Here is a 19,039-nt window from a genome sequence, read left to right on the forward strand (position 1 = left end):
TTTTCTACTTATATTGAGGATTCATCTTTGCTAAGTGGTAGACAGGCAAATTAATCTGTTTATCGTTTAAGACTGTATTTTTATAAATTTAGAAAGGTAAACTGTTGTGCTCTGGAAAGTTTTTGTACTAGTTTGTTTGGTCACTCTCTTATTATAAATCATACTGTCCTAATTTCAGATTTATATGTATTATTATATTATATACATTATAATATAATATATTAGTATATTATGAATTAAATGTATACATATTCAATAATAACTGCCTTATTTAAGATGTATGTACAGGTGCATTTTTTCATATAAATGCCTTTCACATAAACACTAAATTATTATTATGAAGAAGATAGCTCTTTTTTAATTAATTTTTTTTGGAGTACAGTTACTTTTGAAGAAGATAGCTCTTAATTTGGTTTTGAGCTATGTAGCTGTAGACAACATGTTCAGAAAAGAAAATTTTTAAATCTTTTGGATGCAGAGAAAAATGGGCAACAACATATTTTCTTTCCTTTTTTTTTTTGTTATTTTCACTGTACACACACGCTCACACACTAATAGAATAGGAGTTCCAGTATTTCTACTATGTAGAGATAGAAATGCCAGAATGAGTAGAAAGTGGAGTTCTGCTGTCACTGAGAGTACTTGAATCTCTAATTCTGAATGAGTTATCTGAGGGTTGCTGGTAAACATAAAGGAGAATTCTTGTCAATCTGGTACTTACTTGGATGTACTTATTGTATTTGTAATCTCTGGAGAAAAACCCTTTCAAACAGTGGGCTGATAACATTTATAATTAAGATACTGTGCTTGAAGCTTTGCTTTCATTTAAACTGGACAGAACTATTCTTTTAAGATTTATATGAACACATGGCATTAACATGAAACATATGCAACAAAATCTGTGTAAGGTGAATATACATGAAGTTGAGGTTTAGGAAAAGTTTTGTCTTAAATTCCTGTGATTCCTCGGTAACTGGTTCCATTTTTATGTGGAAAGAAATCATTCTTTGTTGTATCACATTTACGAGTATGGTGAAGTGCAGTGACATTCCATCAAAATGTTATTTTGATATAATAAGAATCAAACTTGTGATATGAAATATGTGAGAACATGTTCCCAAATTACCCACAACCCAGATTCATCTTCAGATAATCAAATGGCTATGAAACAGGAAAAAGAATAGCATTGGAAACCAGATTAAAAAAAAAACCTTGTATCTACATATCAAAAGTGTAAAGACATTTCTGCCAGCAAAGTACAGGTAAAAATAGATGAATGAAAGGAAAAATGGAGCACATGACCTGTCACAAATCACTTGTAAATTGATAGTGGAATTCATAATTTGAAGGGGTAAGGACTAGATTTTGTCAGGGAAATCAGCAGCCTTTCCAGCAATATTTCTCTGATGCTCATGAGGCCATGTTGAATGGAGATCCTGATGTGCTCATTACTCCAGGCTGCAGCATCTGACAAAAGCAAAGTATTAGCCACAGACAAAGTGAATGTGCACTGACCTTGCTGCTGTTCAGCTACTGCATCCATGCCAGGTGATAAACAGTTGGCTCCAGCTAGAGTCCAGATGCTTCCACAACAAAGGAAAACTACCCATGCTCTGCTTTTTGTCGTCTTTCAATATCTTGCCTATTGTCAGTTCTCTCTAACAACCAAATTGGCTGCAGGAAATCTAGATGTTCTCCTTTATGGTAACTTGAAAGAAGAGATGAATGTTTCCTACAATCTCTGGCAGAGCCTATCTCAGTTCACAGTATGAAAGTTAATTTCTCTTCCTGTTAAACATGGAACAAAGAGAAAAATTATCTGACACAAGAAAAAAATGTTGCAGTTCAAAAGAAAGAGCGCAGTATGAAGAAACAACATGTCTCCCTGTGACAAAGAATTATAAAGTCAAGAAAATATATAGAAAATTATAATTTTGTTTATTTGTATTTGAATTCATTAAACTTAATATTACTTCTAAAATAACTCACTGTGTGCCAAGTGCTCTAAAGGGTATTACAAATAACTTCTTATCACTATGATAAATTTTGTTATAATCCCCTTTTCACAGATTTTATTCTTAAGAAAAAAAATCAAGAGCATATGTTATACAGGAAAATAGAGGTGGCAGACACAAAGAGAGAAGAATCTGAGATCAGAAAAGGATCGTGGCTCCTGGGATAATATGTAGCACATAGTAGGAGCTCAACAAATATTTGTTGATTTGAATTTTGTTGACTTTGGAAGAGGATTTCTGATTTTAAATATATATCAGATTGAGTTATTCACATAGAAAGAAAAATCAGTACCAAAATAATAAAGAAGCTCAAAAAATTCCCATATAATTAAAAATAAATGATAGAGGTGAAAATGAAAATAATGAGAGAAATAAGCATGGGTGAAATATTAACAATTCTTAATAATATTATAAACAGAATGCCAGGATGAAAAATGGAGGAGAAGCAGTGCTAAAGAATTAAGATTTTTTTTAAAAAAAGTTGAAGAAAATTTCTGTTTTAATATAAGCATTCACTATATACTAGGTTAAATTGATAATGGCGATGATGATAACTGACATTAAACTACATCAGGCATACCTCTGAGATAGTTCAGGTTTGGTTCCAGACTACTGCAAAATCTCAATAAAGTGAATCACATGAATTCGTTGGTTTCCTAGTGCATACAAAAGTTATGTTTATACCAAACTGTAGTCTATTAAGTGTGCAATAGCATTATGTCTTAAAAAATGTACACACCATAATTAAAAAATACTTCATTGCTAAAAAATTCTGGCCATCATCTGACAATGCAGGGCTACCACAACCTTCAATTTGCAAAGCACACAATATCTGTGAAGCACAATGAAGTGAAGGGCAATAAAACAAGGCATGCCTGTAACAATAATGATTAACTTCCAAAGTGCTCTATGTCTATAAACTCAATGTTCACAACTTATTAACCCTAGTAAAGCTTTTTAAAGGAGCACTGTTATCAGCACTTTGCAGAAGCAGAAATTGAAGTGCCGGATGAAAGTTAGAGCCTGGATTCAAACCCACAGAGCTTTTCCCTGAGCCCTTCATTCTAATCACCTCTCTACCAAATTATACTGATGAAAAGAGACCCACATCTTAGTAAAGTAACTGCACCTCGAGAATAACAACAACAAACGCTACACTTATTGAGGCAGAAATATAAAAAACAAACAATACAAAAAAACCCAACTTGGTGCCTAATAAGATAGACATGAGAATTGTCAGACAAAAATAAGTGCCAAACACAGTGAATCCATTTCCATAGAGTTTTGAGTAAAACAAATTGTGATTCAAATTTTATAGCTAGCCATGGACAATCTCAAAAAATTTACTTCTTGGAATAAAGAGTAATTCAAAGACATATTTGGAGCCAACAGTGAGGTAAATCAAGATAAGTTATTCAGTAATATGGAATCTTGGTAAAGAAAAGATGAACCAATTGTTAATACAATATAAAAACTGTTAATAGATTCATAAATTACAATGTATATGTCAATATAACATTAGACACAGATGTTACATTATTAATTTAATCATTTATTCCATAATATTTACTGAGAGACAACTAGGTGCTTGGTCCTAGTGATTCAACAATGAATAAAACATATATCCTTCTCTTATGTAACTTACTTTTAATGAAGAGGGTGTGGTCACAATGAAAAAATCAGGTGTGATGAATGCTATGAAGTAAAATAAAGCGGAGAAAGAGAATAAAGAGTGAGGGCAATAAGGAAAGGCCTTTGCGTTAAGGAGAGTCTTGAATGGAAGAAATTAAGGGAGTTAGGCTTGCAGCCGTCTGGAGAATGAGCACCCCAGGAGGAAGGGACATTAAGTGCAAAGGAACCTGGGGTTGAAGAGTGCCTTGCTGGTTTAAGGGAAAAGAGTGAAGTGAGTGAAAGAAGTGAGTTAGGTTGCAAGAGCAGAGAACGAACCAGATTTTTAGGCGAGGAGCTGGCAAACTATAAACCTGTAGGTCAAATTCTGCCCACTGCCTTTTTTTTGTAACAAAAGTTTGTTTTTTTTTTTGAACACAGACACATCCATTCATTTGTTCATATTGTCTATAGCTATTTTCATCCTACAATAGCAGAATTGAGTAGTTGCATTTTATGCTTATTGCCCACAAAGCTGGAAATACTTACTGACCTTTACAGAAAATTTTGCTGGAACCTGGTTTATGCCATTGTTAAGTTCTGGACTTTAATATGAGTGAGTAGAGAAGCCATGGAAGGTTTCTGAGCAGAAAACTGATATTATCTGACTTATAAAAGAAACATTATTGACACCATTTAGCAAATGGACTTTACTGAGGCAAGAGAAGGAGAAGGGGAGTAGCTGGTAGTTGGTAGGTTGTTTCCATAATCTAGGAGAAGTTATTCATGACTATGTTGTACACCTGAAACTTAGGTAATATTGTAAATCAACTCTACCTCAATTTAAAAAAAGAGAGAAGACTAACAGGGATGAGGTTAAAATAAGCACAGCAATTGGGATCAATATACAATATTTGGGGAGAAATCTAAATGTGTTTGCCTCAGATATTTACTAGATGATTTCCAGCTACTTTGTTGGTACAAGAGTGCTGTGTGCCAAGCACTGTTCTGAACGTTGCGAATAGCGTGGTGACGGAAACACACCAACTCCCTGCCCTCCTGAAGTCCTGATGTGGACAGGTGACACCTAAGCAACAAGTTCCTGATTAAATGCTCGTGAGGGTCTCCTGCGCTCTCCAATATGAAATTACTGGCTCGGTGCCTGTGCTAGCAAATAATATTGCTAATTCTTCTACAGAGCATTTGTCATTCTTGATTAAGATTATCTATAGCAACATTTGTCTTTGCGCGCATTCTAGGTACTTCAAAACCCCTAGTCTCAGATGAAAACAAGAAGAAAATCTGGAGCATATTCTGAGTTCCTTATGGAAATGGGTTAGCCTACTGCCTGGATTTGGAATCATATTAGGAACTTAACATTTCACAACAGAATGTCAATTCAGCTGCCTGAGTGTCTGAAATGCAAAGCATATGGATCGTTTTATCAACAGCACAAAATATTGGCATTTCAGACACGCATTAAAACGTCAATCATAAATTAACTGTGATGCCAAAAACTTGCTTGAGACATCTGATATTTGAAAGATAGGATCTAAAAGATATATGAAGCATCCATTTCTCTAGTCAGGCAATCAAGAAACTAAAGCTCAAATTTTCATTTAGTTCCAAATTACATGACTTGAAGGAACATGGAATTTGCTCTTTCCCTCACGCCATTATGCCTGTGCTTTCAGAGAATAAGATTTGATGGTTTAATGACTGTGTTCATTTATTCACAAATATTTATAAATTTATTTCCAGCCATTATGCCAAATATAATTACAAAGCACGTATTAATAATAAACTTGCTTTTTTATAACAAAAAAGTGTTACAGTCAAGAACCTTAGCTCTGTACTTAAATTAAACATGAGTTTAAATCCCTCCTATCTTACTAATAAGCTGTATCCTGTGAGGTGAATTTTATTGACTTTCAAAACATCAATGTTCTTATTTGTGAAATAGGGATTAAAAACATGTGCTTGTTTCATAGAGCTCTCACAACAATTAAAAAAAAGATATTATAAGTGCTTAGCACTGTATGTGGTACCTAGTAAGTAGCTATTATGATCATGATCATTAAATTCTGATTATCATTAAGGATACTTTTTGTAATTTTTATTTTGGGATAATTGTAGGTTAACATTTAGTTTTAATAAATAAGTCAGAGAAATTCCATATGAACTTTACTCAGTTTCTCCCAGTCTCAATGTCTTTCAGTAATAGGAAATAGACATTGATACATCACTGACCTTATTCAGATTTTGCAAGTTTTATATATACTCATTTTATATATACTCATGTTTAGTTCTATGTAATTGTATCATAGATTTGTATGCCCTAGACCATGGTCAGGATAAATGCATCGTAGGGATTCCTCTTGCTACCCTTTTAAAGTGAGAGCTCTCTCTCTCCCTCTTCCTCTCCCTCATACCCGGTAACCACTTATCTGTTCTCTATCTTTATAATTCTGTCCTTTCAAGGATATTATATATCAATCCTAATCTCCCAGTTCTTCCCACCCTCCCTTTCCCCCTACCATGTGTAAAATACATAGCTAGTGGGAACCTGCTGTATAGCACAGGGAGCTCAGCTCGGTGCTCTGTGATGACCTAGATGGGTGAGATGGTGGATGGTGGGGGGAGGGAGGTCCAAGAGGGAGGGGATATATGTATACATATAGCTGATTCATTTAGTTGTACAGCAGAAACTAACACAACGTTGTAAAGCAACTATACTCCAATTTTAAAAAAAAGAATGTTACATAAATATGATACATAACCTTTTGAGTTTTTTTCATCACTCAGCGTAACTCTTTTAAGATCCATCTAAATTTTCACATATATGGGTCGTCTGTTCCTTTTTAAGACTGAGTAGTAGTCCATGGAATAGATGAACTGTAGCACTATGTTTAACTCTTCATCCATTCAAATAATTTAGTTGTTTCCAGATTTAGACTATTAAAAATAAAGCTGCAATGAACATTTGTCTACAGGTTTTGATTGAACATAAATTTTCATTTCTCTGGAATAAATGTCCAAAATTGAAACTGCTTGGTCATATGGTAAGCAAATGTTTAGTTTTTTAAGTAACTGTCGTACTTTTTCCAGAATAGATGTCCAGTTTTACATTCCCACCAGCAACGTATCAGGGATCTAATTCCTGGACATCCTTGATTGCATATGATGTAATCACTATACTTTTTTTCAGCCATTCTTATTGGTGTGTAGTAAATATTGTTGTTTTAATTTGTATTTTCCTTATGACTAACAATACTGAATATATTTTCATATGCTTATCTGATACCTGTATACCCTCTTCAGTTAAATAACTGTTTTGTCTTCTGCCCATTTTCTAATTGGACCATTTGTTTCTTCACTGCTAACTAGAGGACTCTTTACATATTCTAGATACAATTCTTTTCTTGAATATGTTACTTGCAAGTATCTTTTTCTCAGTTTGTAGCTTGATTTTTATCCTCTTTACAGAATCTTTTACAGAGAAAAGTTGTTTTTTTTTTAAATTTTGATGAGGTCCAATTTATCAATTTTTCCTTTTGTGGATTGTGCTTGTGGTAACAAGTCTAAGAACTTGCCACCTAGCCTTAGGTCCCAAAGAATTTCTTTTACATGTTTTTCTAAAAGTTCTACAGTTTTAGTGTTGCATGTAAGTTGATAATACATTTTGAGTTAATTTTTGTGTTATAATGTGATATTTAGTTTGAGATTCTTTTTTGCCTTTTTTTTTTTTTGGCCTATATAAATGTCCAATTGCTTCAACACTGAAAATATACTTTACTTTGTCCATTGAATTGCTTTTGCATTTTTGTTGGTCTCAGGCACATATCTGTGGGTCGATATCTCAGTTCTCTATTCTGTTTCACTGATCTATGGGACTCTCCTCCACCGATACCCCACTGTCATCATTATAGTCACTAAATAAGTCCTAACACCAGACAGAGTGATTCCTCACACTTTATTCCCACTTATCGAAACCTTTTTTTTTTTTTAATAAATTTATTTATTTATTTCTGGCTGCATTGGGTCTTTGTTGCTGCAAGTGGGCTTTCTCTAGTGGTGGAGAGCAGGGGCTACTCTTCCTCTCAGTGCACGGGCTTCTCATTATGGTGGCTTCTCTTGTTGCGGAGCACTGGCTTTAGGCACGTGGGCTTCAGTAGTCGTGGCTTGTGGGCTCTAGAGCGCAAGCTCAGTAGTTGTGGCCACGAGCTTAGTTCCTCCAGGGCATGTGGGATCTTCCCAGACCAGGGCTTGAACCCATGTCCTCTGCATTGGCAGGTGGATTTTTAACCACTGTGCCACCAGAGAAGTCTTCAAAACTTATTTTTTAGCTCTTCTAGGTCTTGTGTCTTCCCATATGAATTTTGAAATAAGCTTTCCTAGGCTGTAAAATCACTTACTTTAATGCATTTTGATAGAAATTGCATTACAGTGCTGGGTTAATTTGGAGAAAATTAACATCTTTATCATGTTGAGTCTTCAAACTGCAAATGTAGTTTGTCTCTACATTTATTTATCTAGGTCTTCTTTGACCAGAATTTTGTAACTTTCAAGATACAAATTCTGGGGCTATTTTATTAGCTTTGTATCTGTTTCCTTTTTTGTTAAAGCAGTTGTAAATGGCATTTTTTTGTTTGTTTGGTTTTTGGTTTTAATGGGTTTTTTTTACAATCAATATTGTTAAAATGACCATACAAACCAAAGCAATCCACAGATTCATTGCAATCCTTATCAAATTACCAATGGCACTTTTTCACAGAACTAGAACAAAACTTTTTTAATTTGTATGGAAACACAAAAGACCCTGAATAGCCAAAGCAACCTTGAGAAGGAAAAATGAAGCTGGAGGAATTAGGCTCCCTGACTTCAGATAATACTACAAATCTAGTCGTCCAAACAGTTTGGTACTGGCACAAACATAGACAAATAGAACAATAGAACAGGATAGAAAGCTCAGAAATAAACCCACTCACTTATGGTCAATTAATCTATGACAAAGGAGGTAAAGAATGTACATTGTAGAAAAGATGATCTCTTCATTAAGTCATGCTGGGAAAACTGGAAAACTACATGTAAAAGAATGAAATTAGAACATTCTCTAACACCATATACAAAAATAAACTCTAAATGGATTAAAGAGCTAAATGTAAGATCAAACACTCTAAAACTCCTAGAGGAAAACATAGGCAGAACACTTTTGACATAAATCGCAGCAATATTTTTTTGGATCTGTCTCCTAGAGTAATGGAAATAAAAACAAAAATAAACAAATGGGACCTAATTAGGCTTAAAAGCTTTTGAACAACAAAGGAAACCATAAAGAAAACAAAAAGACAACCTATGGAATTGGAGAAAATATTTGCAAATGATGTGACCTACAAGGTGTTAATCTCCAAAATATACAAACAGCTCATACAGCTCAATATCAAGAAACAAACAGGGCTTCCCTGGTGGCGCAGTGGTTGAGAGTCCGCCTGCCGATGCAGGGGACACGGGTTCGTGTCCTGGTCCGGGAAGATCCCACATGCCGTGGAGCGGCTGGGCCCGTGAGCCATGGCCGCTGAGCCTGCACATCCGGAGCCTGTGCTCCGCAACGGGAGAGGCCACAACGTTCCGCAAAAAAACAAACAAACAAAAAAACGGCCCAATCAAAAAATGGGCAAAAGATCTAGATAGACATTTCTCCAACGAAGACATACAAATGGCTAACAGGCACATGAAAAAATGCCCAACATCACTTATTATTAGAGAAATGCAAATCAAAACTACAATGAGATACCACCGCACACTGGTCAGAATGGCCATTGTGAAAAAGTCTACAAGTAATAAGTGCTGGAGAGGGTGGAGAAAAGGGAACCCTCCTACAGTGTTGGTGGGAATGAAAATTGGTGCAGCCACTATGGAGAACAGTATGGAGGTTCCTTTAAAAGCTAAAAATAGAGTTACCGTATCATCCAGAAATCTCACTCCTGGGCATATATCCAGCTTTTGTTTGTTTTTTAATTTCAGTTTCCACATGTCTTTTGTAGTGTATAGAAATGTGATTTATATATTGATCGTATATCCTGCAACCTTACTGAACTCACTGCTTAGTTCTAAGAGTACTTCATAAAATATGAACAGTTTACTTCTTCCTTAAAATTAATATACCTTTTATTTCCTTTTCTTGCCTTAAAGTGCTTTCAGCAGTATGTTGAATAAAACTGGTGGAAGTTAATATCCTTGCCTTTTTCCTGGATTTGTTGGGAAAGTATTCAGTCTTTTACCATTAAGTAGGATGTTCTCTGTAGATTTTTTGTGGATGCTATTTTTTTTTTAGATTTCTATTTTTTATTGAGGTATAGTTAATTTACAATGTTGTGTTAGTTCAAGTGTACAACAAAGTGATTCAGATATATATATATATATGTGTGTGTATATACATACATATATATATATTCTTTTTCAGATTATTTTCCATTATAGGTTATTACAAGATATTGAGTAGAGTTCCCTGTGCTATACAGTAGGCCCTTGTTGTTACCTATTTTATATATAGTAGTGTATATATGTTAATCCCAAACTCCTAATTTATCTCCCCCGCCCCGACTTGCTATCCCCTTTGGTAACCATAAGTTCCATTTATGTGGATGCTTTTGAATCAAGTTGAGGAAGTATATTGGTTTGCTGGAGCTGCCACAGCAAAGTACCACAAACTGGGTGCTTTAAACCACAAAAATTTATTTCCTTACAGTTCTGGAGACTAGAGGTCCAAGACCAAGGTGGTAGTAGAGTTTCTTTCTTCTGAGGCCTCTCTCCTTGACTTGTAGAAGGCTGTCTTCTCCCTGTGTCTTCACATGGTCTCTCCTCTGTATGTGTCTGTGTCCTAATCTCCTCTTGTAAGGACACCAGTTATGTTGGATTAGGGCCCACCCCAATGACCTCATTTAACCTTAATTATCTCTTCAAAGACCCTATCTCCAAATAGTCACATTTAGAGGTACTAGGGTTAGGATTTCAATATATGAATTTGAAGGGTTGGGAGAGAGACACAATTTAGCCCATAACAGGAAGTTCCTGTCTCTTCCTTGTTTGCTATGAATTTTTATCATAAATGAGTGTTGAATTTTGTCAAATCTTCTTTTCTGGATCAGTTGATATGACTACGTATGTTGTGGATTGCAATGAATTATGTTTTAATGTTGAACCAGCCTTGCATACCTGGAATAAATCCATTTTGGTCATAGCATATAATTCTTTTCATACATTGCTAGATTCAACTTGCTAATACTTTATTGAGAATTTTTACACCTAAGTTCATGAGAGATATTGGTCTGTAATATTCTCTTTTTGTATTCTGTCTACTTTTGATATCAAGGTAAGAGTAGACTCATAGAATTCATTGGAACATATTCCCCCATCTTCTGTTTTCTAGAAGACATTGCATAAAATTGTGTTAATTATTTGATAGAATTCTCCAGTGAAATCATCTTAGGCTGAAGATTTCTTTTCTGGGAAATTTTAAATTAAAAATTTAATTTCTCATTGGTTTTAGGACTATTCAGATTTTCTATGTTATATTTTTGAGTTTAGTAAGTTGTCATCTTGGGACCCTTTCTTCTAAATTGTATATTTTATGAGTGTAAAATTACTGACAGTAATTCTTCATTATCCTTTTGATACTGGCAGGGACTGTAATGGATATTCCTGGTTTTCTCCCTAATGTTAATATAAAAAAGATATTATATTAATATATAATATAAAAATAATATTTTTCCCTAATTTCAGTCTTTTCTCTTTTTATCTGTGTCCATTTTCCTGAGCTTTTTCAATTTCATTGATTTTATTTTTAAAGAACCAGCTTTTAGCTTCATTCATTTTTCTATTGTTTCCTCTTAAAAATTGAAACTTTTATTGATTTTTGCCTTAATCCCTATTATTTCCTTCCTTTGGCTTGCTTCATGTTTATTTTATACTAAAAATTTTTTTTTCCTGAAGGGAGAATATAGGTCATTGATTTGAGACCTTCCCTTGTTTCTAATGTAAGCATTTAGTGCTATAAATTTCCCTCTTAGCACTGTGTTAGTTGAATTACACATATTTTGATATCTTATATTTTCATTTTCATTCATTTCTACATGTATTTTTAAAACTTTCTTTGACACTTTCCGTTAGACCTGTAGATTAATTAGAAGTGTGTTTTTCATTGTCATACGTTTGGAGATTTCCTGTTGTCCTTCAGTTATTGATTTCTACTTTGATTCCATTATAGTCAGAGAACATAATCTGCATAATTTTAGTTCTCAGGTTTGTTGAGGTTTGTTTTATGGCCCATGATATGGTCTATCTTGGTGAATGTTTTTTGAAAAAAATGTATATTCTGCTGGTGTTGGCTGGAGTGTTCTGTGTGTCAGTTAGATCCTGGTGGTTGTGTGTAATCCATTTTTTCTATATCCTTTATGATTTTCTGTTCAGTAGTTTTATCAATTACCAAGAAGGGGGTGTTGGAGTCCCTGACTGTGATTGTGGGTTTGTCTATTTCTTTTATCAAGTTTATCTGTTTTGCTGTGTATTTTTAGGTTCTGTTGTCTGGTGCATACAAAATTTAATATTGTTATGTCTTTATGGTTGATTGATCCTTTTATCATTATAAAAATACATTTTAATGGTAATTATTAATTTTGTCTTGTATATGTTTTAAGGGATCTTAGGGAATGTAATCTACATAAATTAATAATTAAATAGAGAAGGTTCAAACCCCAGTGCACTAGTTAAGACAGGTTATTTTAACTTTAGCCAAAGTAACTGGAAATACATTTTTTGGTGTAGCATAATAAGACACCAAAAAAATAGACTCTTATTCCTTGTGCAAAGAATTTTATATAGTAAATATCTAGCTTGTTCATTCATAAATTAATAAAATTAGTCTTGTGTGTGTGTTGGTGCATATGTGTACATATATTGAGCAGCTCTTGAATAAGAAAGGTCTGCTTACTATGCATATAGAAAATGATAGGCACACTTGCAGTGTGATTGTGATATTACCTAACAAATTCTTCTAACTAAGCTGTCAGTAAACTCCTTGGCTATAAATGGCAAGAGATAAGCAAAAGATAAAACAACTCTGGTTATAATCTGAGCCTCTCATCTTTTTTTTTCCCCTGAAATTTTATTTTATTGAGATACAATTAACATACAGCACTGTATAAGTTTAAGGTATACATAATGATTTGACTTACATATATTGTGATTAACACAATGAGCTTAGTTAACATCCACCATGTCATCTAGATCCAAAAAAAAAAAAAGAGGTATTTTTTTCTTCTGATGAGAACTCTTAGAATCTACTCTCTTAACAACTTTCATATATACCATACTGAGCCTCTCATCTTTATGTTTCATGATGATATTAAGTAATCAGCTAATACCTGTAATAATTATGTTGTCAGTTTTTATAAAATTTACTTCAAGCCTTACATTTTCCTTTTTTCCACTAATGGATGCAAACAAATAAACTAGTATGAGTAAAATGGTAGGGACTAAGCATCTTGCTTCTAGATTTAATGTTTTAATGGCATGTGTCACAGTGATAGAAAAAGAGGTTTGTTACATTTTATAAGATGGAACTAGTTGCTGTAAGAAAAGAGTAATGCTTCTATCTAAAACCATGTATTAGTTTTGGACAGTCATTGCTTTTAGATGGAATCTTTTACAAATTCTGTGGTGTTTTTTTTTTTTTTTTTTTTTTTTTGGCGGTACGCGGGCCTCTCACTGTTGTGGCCTCTCCCACCGCGGAGCACAGGCTCCGGACGCGCAGGCCCAGCGGCCATAGCTCACAGGCCCAGCCGCTCCGCAGCATGTGGGATCCTCCCAGACCGGGGCATGAACCCACGTCCCGTGCATTGGCAGGCGGACTCCCAACCACTGCGCCACCAGGGAAGCCCCAAATTCTGTGTTTTATGGTTTTTTTTAATTTCAATTTTAAAAACCGATTTGTTTAATTTATTCTACAGATTACCAATTACATCTTCACAAACTTGAAAATGCAGAAGGTGATTTGTATTGGTGATTATGGTGATCACATAGAAGTCCCCAGGGCCACTTCAGTTTATCTTGATTTATTACAGAGACAAATAAATGGCTGAATGGTATAGAATCAGATCAGCATCAGGACCAACATTGTCCTATTCACTTGTAACCACGAATTGAGTGTGTATCTGTGTGTGCCTGTACCACCATCTTCATAGTTTAAAAACTTTGTTTTAAAGTAGTGAGACTTTTCAGCACAACAATCCTCCATCCTCCTCTTAGACCTCTTCCCTTCAGTGATTCTGTATGGCACCTTGTACATTCTACAGAATACTTTCCATGGAATGATCTGAAACCATGCTACCTTATATTTGACTTTTGGTGTGTCAGTCAGTAGATAACCTGTATACTTGAGATATTCAGTAAATATTTGGTACTATGGTATTTGAAGTTTTATATCTATACCTATATTTGCATTGATATCTATATCAGGCTCAGAGTGAGAGACTTGTGTGGTGATACCTGAAAGGGGAAGAAATCCAGTTCTTATTTTCAGAATCTTTTTGTATCTAGGACTGATTTCCAAGAACACTGTGGCTTAGGTCAAAACCACGTGAGCTGTAGAAGCTGAAAAATAAAATTAATCTGTGTCTAATACTTCTTATAGAGTTTAAAATGCCATATTAAAAGTTTTTGACAATTAGAATAAAACATAAAATGACAGTATGATTTGTGGGACTCTACAGCACCAGCTGCCCATGAACAGTCTCTAATAATCAGCAGGAAGGGAATGAATCTTGACCTTGGTTAGTTAACTCAATATCAGAAACTAAATTTCAAATTTCCTTTGAACACCCATTGTCGACTCAGTAAATTTTGGTCACTGCCTAACAGGTTCTGTATGAGATGAGAAGGTAAATAAGTTTGTATTAGCTATCTCTTGTCACACAAGAAATGACTCCCCAAAATTGGTGGCTTAAAACAATGAATATTGGTTATTTCACAGTTTTTGTGAGTAAGGCATCAGGGTGTAACTTATCTGGGTCCTCTACTTCAAGGTCTCCCAGAAGACTCCAATCATGGTGTAGGCTGGGGCTGTGGTCACATCTGAAGATGTGACTGGGAGAGGACTTGCTCCAAGCTTATGCATGTGCGTACTGACAGGATTCAGTTCTTCACCAGCTGTTGGTTGAAGGTCCTCCCTAATTCTTTGTCATGAAGGCCTCTTTATAGCATGGATGAAAACATGGGAGACAGCTGAATTCCCTGTGAGTGAGTGAGCAAGAGAGGGCATCCAAGGCTGATCCCTCTTTTTATAACCCAATCTTGGAAATACTGTCCCATCACTTTTGTTTCATTCTATTCAAGTCACTAGGTTTAGGTCACACTCAAGGGGAGAGGGTTATAATAGGGCATGATAAAAAAGAGGGAGGGGTTATTGGGAGTCATATTAGAGGCTACCTACCACAAGGGCATTGTTGTCAATGCTGATGTAAACAAATTATTTACTTTAAAACTCCATTTGATTTTTTTCTCTCATACTTGTAATTAAAGAAAATACATGTAAATGAATAGGAGAACAGACACACCCTGAAGATAATCCTGTTTTGTCAATATTAGGTAGCTGTGAGGTAGGGTGGGAAACTAACCATATGAAACAAGAAGATCAATCAATTTAAATGCTACAGGTGTACACTTCTTCACATTCAGAATAGCCATTTCAATTAAATATTTTAAAATGTTAGCAGATTCCATGAGCATTTAAGATTATTTAAAATTCAACAAAAAAAATCCATCTTGGAATTCCTGACTTTTTAATAATTTTGATAGCATTGATTTTTCCAGTATTGGGGTGAAAGATATCCAGTTTCCATGTTTTGTCTTTATACCAAATTGTTGCACAAAGTGAAATCAACGTCAGACCAAAAAAAGATAAAATGGCTTTGCATAAAATGATAGGAGATTATTTCATTAGTAAAGAACCACATTTACACACTTCAGAAAATCAAGGTAGTGTTCATTTGTTTTTAATTTTTATTTTGTTGTGGTTTGCTGTTAGTTCTTAGATAAAGCATAACATTTTTCCCCTGAAAGGGCCCCTGTTTTTAGTTTAGTTAATTAGAATGCCAATTTATTTTATTAACAAAATAATTTGTTCACAGAGTCCACTAAGATAGAATATAACCATAATTACAAATATCAGGTGATTGTGGTACCTTCTTTCTTTCTATGACTTCAGATTTTGGAATCCAAAATTACATTGTATTGATTTTTTTTGGTAAATCTCTTATTGTTGTATGCAGTTTTGAACCACTGAATCCCTTCCCTGCTGCGCAATTAAACGTGTAACCATTGTCTCGTAATGAATATGCTGCCTAACAATGGACTCCTTTATAAACACAACAATAACATTTTGAATTTCATCGTTATGAAAGATTAGAAAAGTAGAATTTAATTCCCAGGGTTTTAAATGTTAATACAATACTAGCTAAAATATTTACATTTTCAGTGCCAGTTTAATTAAGCATATTCATTGTCTTGAATCAGAACATAATTTGCACTGGGTTTAAATATTTCAGCGTTATGTTTGTACAGAGTTTGAACACTGTCACAGAGGTCCTGAGAGTTAATTTTAAACACCAGCAAATGAGTCATTTTAAGCTAACCCAAGCTTAAAATGCATTGCAACACAGCTTTACATTTCCTGACAAATTGAATTCCAGCCAGGTGTCACTCTTTAGAATCCCCAAGGTTTATCTCTGCCCTTTTTGCTCTGGCATATGCTTTTGACATACCCAGAAAATTGTGTGATAGAAACCTGTGGAGTGGTAATACCCTCTACAGCAGGGGTCAGCTGTAAAGAACTGTTAATGAGACCTCCCATAAGCAAAGCATTCTGAACAGTGACTGTGGTGGAGGAAACAAAAAGAGATATGATCTGCTATTATATATTGCATACAGTGCAAGATTCTCTTATAACCCATTCTTAAGAATGTTTTTCCAAAAAGTGAAAACAAGCTGATTTTTCTGTCCATCTCTCCCATGGGAAAGTTATTTGACCTTTTTAAAATTTTTATTTTTCCTTTCAGTTTGAGAAGTATCCAATATTTTCTTTTATTGATGTTTCACAATGGGTATGTCATCTACTGTCTATCTTCATTAAAAATACATGTCACTCTTTGAAGACATGTACCAGAGCACTTGAACTGAAATCAATTAATATTTAAATAACTTGCAATCAACTGTTCCTAGTGGATCCCACCCTGTAGGTTTTTCTGGAGTGAGAATAATGAAGAACAGGAAAGGGAATAACTACTTACAATAAGTAAAAACGACCAAGTAAAAATGAAGTTGGATGTTCAGTCCATAAATTCTTCTTAAAATGAAATCTGCTGGAAATGCAATATTATGTTTCAAGAGAAGCACTGAGGTCATATTACTTACATTAATCCACAAGAAATAAACAGGATATGCTGGTACATGAGGCAGGAATTAAGGCTATGACTAGATGACCTGGATAACCATTTAGTGGTTATATGTTAGCTAATTTGTTTAGATGTGATATTTGATGATTATTTCTCATTTGTATCTTTGTTGACATTTAATGTTATGTTTATTTATGTTATAGATAACCACCCTCCAAATAATGCATTCATTAATATACAAAACTTCAGAATTAAGTTAAGCTCAAACCCAACAAGTGAGAAAGTAGAAAAGTTTCCAAAACATCTAGCATGTTGCAGTATGCTTCAAACTTCTTGACCCTGACACAATTTTTCTCAAGTTTGTTGGGTGTAAATAACGCACACATAGATTTTTGTTTGTTTGTTTGTTTGTTTTTTTCAGTATGCGGGCCTCTCACTGTTGTGGCCTCTCCCGTTGTGGAGCACAGGCTCCGGACATGCAGGCTCAGCAGCCACAGCCCACTGGCCCAGCTGTTCCATGGCATGTGGGATCTTCCCGGACCGGGGCACAAACCCATGTCCCCTGCATCGGCAGGCGGACTCCCAACCACTACGCCACCAGGGAAGCCCACACATAGATTTTTTAAACTCAGCATACCATATACGAAGATATAATTCCTTATTACATTAAATTTAAAACTAACTAGGGAAAAATGCCTCTTTAGCTTTTTATAAAATATGCTTAATAATATTGTAAAGCTGTGTATATCTGTAATCTATTTGTGTCTGTCTCACTGACCCCAATATGAATAAATGGGATAAAATGCAGTGAAATAAGATAAAGGATTAGTACGTAAGTCACCGCATAGTGAAATGCTGACTTATGGAGTAGAGCTACCCAAAGATTGCACTGTTTCTTCTTCCCATATCACAGGTCTCCTTAACTATTCTAACCTGCCTTTCTGTCCAGTCTTAAGTTCAAGGACTCAGAATGAAAGAATTTTCACTTACAGGCCTCCCTCTCCTTGCCCCATCCTAATTCTAAGATGATAATACTTATGAGCCCGAGAGGCTGTATTAAATGTGACAAGTTAGTGTGTGTGTATGTGTGTGTGTGTGTTTGTATGTGTGTGTGTGTGTGTGTGTGTGTGTGTGTGTGTGCAATGACATCATTCTATCTGTGTTTTCAGTGACTTACATATAGGAACAGTGCCTTAGAAATTTACCCTTTCAGGAAAAAATGAAGTTCTTTTTTGTAATTTTTATAATTCCTCAATAGGTAAAACAATCTCACTTACTTTGATTAGATGAGTTTTGAATAGATTTAGGCAATCCCGACTCTCAAATACCCCTTTTCTGAGTTTCCCTGTAGCTTTGATGTGCCAGGTGATGTACCGTGAAAAAAGTCCACCGTGGATGAAACCCAGCTCCTGCCCTCAATGGGCTGCATTTCCATAGGGAGGGACGGACATGTGCATAACTCTGTGGGGTTAAGTGTTGGTGTTCCTGGCTCTCGTCCCCTTACAGTCCTCTAAATGTCTTTATGGAGTCTCAAAATAAGCACCATGAATAAATTTCCAAAAGTTCAAACCTAAGAAAGAAGTGTTAAATAGTAAAGAAGATTAGGTGGATGCAGTCTGGTGATATTTTGTAAACCATTGGCTGACTAAAACCTTATTTTTTCCTGTCTTGAGAAATAATTAACATACATCACTGTATAAGTTTAAGGTGTACAGCCTGATGGTTTGAGTTACATACATTATGTAATGATTACCACAAAGGTTTTGTTAATATCCATTGTCTCATATCGATACAATAAAAGAAAAAAAAATCTTCTTGAGATGAGAACTCTTAGGATCCACTCTCTTAACAACTCCCCTATAAGCCATACAGCAGTGGTAACTGTGGTCATCATGTTCTATATTATATTTCTGGTACTTATTTATCTTAAAAATGGAATATTGTACCTTTTAACCACCTTCCTCCACT

Source organism: Globicephala melas, chromosome 5 (assembly GCF_963455315.2).
Source record: "Globicephala melas chromosome 5, mGloMel1.2, whole genome shotgun sequence".
Lineage (NCBI taxonomy): Eukaryota > Metazoa > Chordata > Mammalia > Artiodactyla > Delphinidae > Globicephala > Globicephala melas.